This window comes from Sapajus apella, unplaced genomic scaffold (genome assembly GCF_009761245.1).
Source record: "Sapajus apella isolate SASKATOON/1434 unplaced genomic scaffold, GSC_monkey_1.0 scaffold86, whole genome shotgun sequence".
Taxonomy (NCBI): domain Eukaryota; kingdom Metazoa; phylum Chordata; class Mammalia; order Primates; family Cebidae; genus Sapajus; species Sapajus apella.
This window is the reverse complement of record NW_022437026.1, coordinates 2,233,683-2,239,682: the sequence shown is the minus strand read 5'-3', so window position 1 is coordinate 2,239,682 and position 6,000 is coordinate 2,233,683.

Sequence of the window (6,000 nt, the reverse complement as noted above, 5' to 3'; positions counted from 1 at the left end):
CAAAAAATTAGCTGGGCATGGTGGCACGTGCCTGTAATCCCAGCTAATTTTTTGTATTTTTTTAGTAGAGACGGGGTTTCACCATATTGACCAGGATGGTCTCGATCTCTTGACCTCGTGATCCACCCGCCTCGGCCTCCCAAAGTGCTGGGATTACAGGCTTGAGCCACCGCGCCCGGCCGCTATATGACTATTATTACATAATTTTTTGGTCGGGGGATGAAGTCTCGCTCTGTCAGCCAGGCTGACAGAGCATGATCTTGGCTCACTGCAACCTTCACTTTGCGAGTTCAAGCGATTCTCGTGCCTCTCTCAGCCTCCCAAGTAGCTGGAATTACAGGCGTGTGTCACCACACCCTGCTAATTTTTGTATTTTTTGTAGAGACAGGGTTTCGCCATGTTGACCAGGCTGGTCTCAAACTCCTGACCTCAAATGATCCACCCGCCTTGGCCTCCCAAAGTGCTCGGATTATAGGCATGAGTCACTGCGCCTGGCCTGTTATTACATAAAATTTAAGGATTTTTGTTTAGGAAATGACACTATGGACAAAGTTAATAAGCAGCTAACAGAGTAAGAGAAAATATTTACAAAGTCAAAATCTGACAAGGGATTAATACATAGAATCTCAAAGAATACCTGCAAATCAACAAGAAAAAGGCAATGACCACATCCAGAAATGGGTGAATGATATGAACAGCCAATTTAAAAATACAAACCCAAAAACTGAGCATGCACAGGAAGTGCTTAAAATCATTAGCAATCAGAAATGTAATTTAAAAACTAACACTTCACACTCATTACACTGCAAAAAGTTATAAGTCAGCATGATGTCAAGAACTGGCAGGGATATGGAGATGCAGGAACCCTCATGCCAGGGCTATGGAGAGCAAGCTGGCATTACTTAGGCAAATAAAATAGATGTCTGTCACCCAATAATTCCACTGTTGTATGTACAAAAAGTTCTCACACAATTTATTAAGGAACATACAGGAATATGTTCGCTGTAGTATTATAATGTCCAGAGTGGGGAAGGCAGATGAGTGAAATATGGTGGATATACATCATGGGAAATTCCGTAGCAGGCAGACACAATGGATTAGAAATAACATTGTATTTGTTTCCTAGAGCCACAGTAACAAATTACCACAAAACATCAGAAAGTGTGGCTTAAAACATCAGAAAGTTCTTAAGGCTCTAAGTCCAAGATTAAAGAATGTGGCATGGCTATGTTCAGTAGTAAATAATACTAGAGTGAATATGTTCATGTGTATCTCTTCGTAAATTGTATGAGATCTTTTTGTACACAGGATTGGAATCACTAGATCATAGACAGACACTTTATTTGATGAAGTAATGACAGCTTGCCCTCCACAGCAGGAAAGGATACTTCCTCGCCTCTTCCAGTTTCCGGTAGCCTCATGTTCTTTGGCTTCTGGCATAATGACTGCAGTCCCTGCCTCTGTCTTCACATGGCTGTTTTCCTTCTCTGTCTTTGTCTCTGTTTTCTTATTCTTATTTTTATTTTTTTGAGACTGAGTCTCACCTTGTTGCCCAGGCTGGAGTATAATGGCGTGATCTTGGCTCACTGCAACCCTTGCCTCCTGGGTTCAAGCAATTTTCCTGCCTCAGCCTCCCAAGTAGCTGGGATTACATACATGCACCATCACGCCTAGCTAAGTTTTGTATTTTTAGTAGAGAACAGGTTTCACCATGTTGGCCAGGGCTTTTGGTAGAGACACTCTACTAAACATTTTAGTAGAAAACGTTTTTTTCTAAGAGACAGCACCTCACTGTGTTGCCCGGGCTGTGGTGCAGTGGCATAATCATAGCTCACTATATAGACACTCTGCTAAACATTGTAGTAGAAAACGTTTTTTCTAAGAGACAGCACCTGGCTTGTTTTCTTATAACAGCAATTACATGATAGGTCTCAAATTGCTGGCTTCAAGTGATCCGCTGCCTCGACCTCCCAAAGTGCTGGGATTATAGACATGACCCACTGCCTCTAGCCATCTCTATTTTCTTTTCCTTTTTTCTTTTTTTTTGAGATGGAGTTTCACTCTTGTCGCCCAGGCCATAGTCCAAGCAATCTTGGTTTACTGCAACCTCCACCTCCTGGGTTCAAGCGATCCACCTGCCTCAGTCTCTCAAGTAGCTGGGATTACAGGCACCTGCCACCACTGCCAGCTAATTTTTTTTGTGTACTTTTAGTAGAGATGGGGATTCGCCATGTAGGCCACGGTGGTCTCAAACTCCTGACCTCTGGTGATCTGCCCGCCCTGGCCTCCCAAAGTGCTGGGATTACAGGTGTGAGCCACTGAACCCGGCCTATTTTCTTATAACAGCAACTATACTGAAGAAGGTCTATCCTGAATTGAATATGACCTCATACTCTTTGATTACATCTACAAAGACCCTATTTCTTTTTCTTTCTTTTTTTTTTTTTTTTGAGACGGAATCTCGCTCTGTCGCCTAGGCTGGAGTTTGCACTCCAGCCTTAGCTTCCTGTCTCCCTTAGCCACCTAAGTAGCTGAGACTACAAGCGTGCACCACCACGCCTGGCTAATTTTTTGTATGTTTAGAAGAGGTGGGATTTCACCTTGTTGGCCAGGCTGGTCTCAAACTCCTGACCTCGTGATCCTCCCACCTTGGCTTCCCAAAGTGCTGGGATTACAGGTGTGAACCACCTCATCCAGCCCGACCCTATGTCTAATTAAGGTCATATTCACAAGTACTGGAGGTTATAACTTCTACCTGACTTTTTGAGGAACAGAGTTCAACCCACAATAAAGAACAGCAGGAACTATTTTTTATTTTTATTTATTTATTTATTTATTTTTATTTATTTTTTTTTTTTTTGAGACGGAGTTTCACTCATGTTACCCAGGCTGGAGTGCAATGGCACGATCTCAGCTCACCGCAACCTCCGCCTCCTGGGTTCAGGCAATTCTCCTGCCTCAGCCTCCTGAGTAGCTGGGATTACAGGCACACGCCACCATGCCCAGCTAATTTTTTGTATTTTTAGTAGAGACGGGGTTTCACCATGTTGACCAGGATGGTCTCGATCTCTTGACCTCGTGATCCACCCGCCTCGGCCTCCCAAAGTGCTGGGATTACAGGCGTGAGCCACCGCGCCCGGCAGGAACTATTTTTTAAATGTCATTTTTAGAGCCGAGCATGGTGGTGAGCACCTGTGGTCCCAGCTACTCAGGAGGCTGAGGCAGGAGGATGGCTTGAACCCTGGAGTTCAAGACAAGCCTGAAAAGTATAGTAAGAACACCTCTCCAAAATTTTTTTTTTTTTTGAGATGGAGTTTCACTCTTGTTTCCCAGGCTACAGTGCCATGGCGCGATCTCGGCTCACTGCAACCTCCGCCTCCTGGGTTCAAGCGATTCTCCTGCCTCAGCCTCCTGAGTAGTTGGGACTACAGGTGTGCACCACCATGCTCAGCTAATTTTTGGATTTTTAGTAGAGACGGTGTTTCACCATGTTGACCAGGATGGTCTTGATCTCTTGACCTCGTGATCCCCCCGCCTCGGCCTCTCAAAGTGCTGGGATTATATGCGTGAGCCACTGCTCCTGGCCTCTAAATTTTTTTTAATTAGCCAATCATAGTGTCATGCACCTGCAGTCCCAGCACTTTGGGAGGTCGAGGTAAGAGAATTGCTTGAGGCTAGGAGTTCAAGAACAGCCTGGGCAACACAGCAAGACCCTGGCTCTACTAAAAAAAATGTTTTTTTACTTACCTGGCATGGAGCCCCTGTAGTTCTAGCTACTTGGGAGACTGAGGCAGGAGGATCACTTGAGCCCCGGCATTTGAGGTTATAGTGAACTATGATCGTGCCACTGCACCATAGCCTGGGCAACAGAGTGAGGTGCTGTCTTTTAGAAAAAAACACTTTTAGTAAAAAAAACAAAAACAAAAGAAAACAATATATTATATTCAATAACATGCAGTTAGGTAACTTTAAAATGCATTTACCCCAAAAATTATGTTTTAGAATTTGTAAGATTCAGCTAAAGGAGTTCTTAGAGGAAAATTTATAGTTTAATAGTTTAAATGCTTTTATTGAAAACAAATAAGGTTCAAAATCATAGATTTAGCTTCCATTATAAGAAACAAAAAGAGGCCGGGCACAGTGGCTCACGCCTGTAATCCCAGCAGTTGGGGAGGCTGAGGTAGGCGGATCACAAGGTCAGGGGATCAAGACCATTCTGGCTAACACAGTGAAACCTCATCTCTACTAAAAACACAAAACATTAGCGGGGTGTGGTGGCACGCATCTGTAGTCCCAGCTACTCAGGAGGCTGAGGCAGGGGAATCGTTTGAACACAGGAGGCAGAGTTTGCTGTAAGCCAAGACCACACCACTGCACTCCAGCCTGGGTAACAAAGTTAGACTTTGTCTCTAAAAAAAAAAAAAAAAAAAAAAAAAATAGTAAAGAAAAGTAAAGTAAACCTAAAGTGAGCAGAAGAAAGGAAATGATGAAGATAGCAGTGAAAATCAATGAAATAAACAGATGGAAAAACAATCATAGTAATTAATAAAACCAGAGCTGATTCTTTGAAAAGATAGGTAAATTAATAAACATCTAGCTGGACTAGTGAAAAAAAGAGAGGACACAGATTACCAAAATCAGAAATAAAATGACACAACAAAGAAAATAATTAACAGAGTGAGAGCAAATATTTGCAAACCATATCCAATAAGGGGCTACTATTCTACTCAAATTATGTGAAAAAAAAAAAAAAAAACAAATCACAGCAAAATCAGATAATACGACTAAAAAGGGGGCAAAGGGCACCAGGCACACCGGTTTACACTTGTAATCCCAGTGGTTTGGGAGGCTGAAACAGGAGAATTGCTTGAGGCCAGGAGTTGTGACCAGCCTGGGCAACATAGGAAGACCCTGACTCTATTGGCCAGGTGTGGTGACAAATGCTTGTAGTCTCAGCTACCTGAGAAGCTGAGGTCTCACCAGGAGTTAGAGGTTACAGTGAAGCTGAGGTCTCACCAGGAGTTAGAGGTTACAGTGAGCCATGATTGCAGCACTGCAGTACAGTCTGGGCAACAGCTTGGCAGCTTGAGGCTCTAACTCTAAAAAAAAAAAAAAAAAAAATTTATCAAAAGATGATATACAAATGATCAACATGTTCATAAAAATGCTTAATATTGGCTGGCTGAGGTGGCTCATGCCTGCAATCCCAACACGTTGGGAGGCCAAGGCAGGTGGATCACAAGGTCCAGAGTTCAAGACCAGCCTGGCCAACACGGTGAAACGCCATCTCTACTGAAGATAACAAAAATTAGCCGGGCACCATGGCAGGCGCCTGTAATCCCAGCTACTCAGGAGGCTGAGGAAGGAGAATCGCTTGAACCCGGGGGGCTGAGATTGCAATGAGCCAAGATTTTACCACTGCACTCCACCCTAGGTGACAGAGTGAGACTCCATCTTAAAAAAACAAAACAAACAAAAAAAATGCTTAATATTGGCCGGTCACCGTGACTCATGCCTGTAATCCCAGCACTCTGGGAGGCAGAGGTGGGTGGATCACCTGAGGTCAGGAGTGCAAGACCAGTCTGACCAACATGGAGAAACTCCGTCTCTACTAAAAATACAAAATTAGCCAGGCGTGGTGGCAGGCATCTGTATTCCCAGCTACTTGGGAGGCTGAGGCAGGAGAATCGCTTGAATCTGGGAGGTGGAGGTTGCAGTGAGCTGGGATCATGCCATTGCACTCCAGCCTGGGCAAAAAGAGAGAAATTCCATCGCAAAAAAACAAAACAAAACAAAACAAAAAAAAACCTCAACACCACTGTTAGGGAAATACAAATTAAAACCGCATGAGATATCACTTCACACTTGTTAGAATGGCTGTTAACAAATTAGTTCAGCCATTATGGAAAATAGTATGGAAGTTCCTTAAAAATTGAAAAAACTAGAAATAGAACTACCTTATGATCTAAAAATCTCAATCCTGGCATATATGCAAAACAT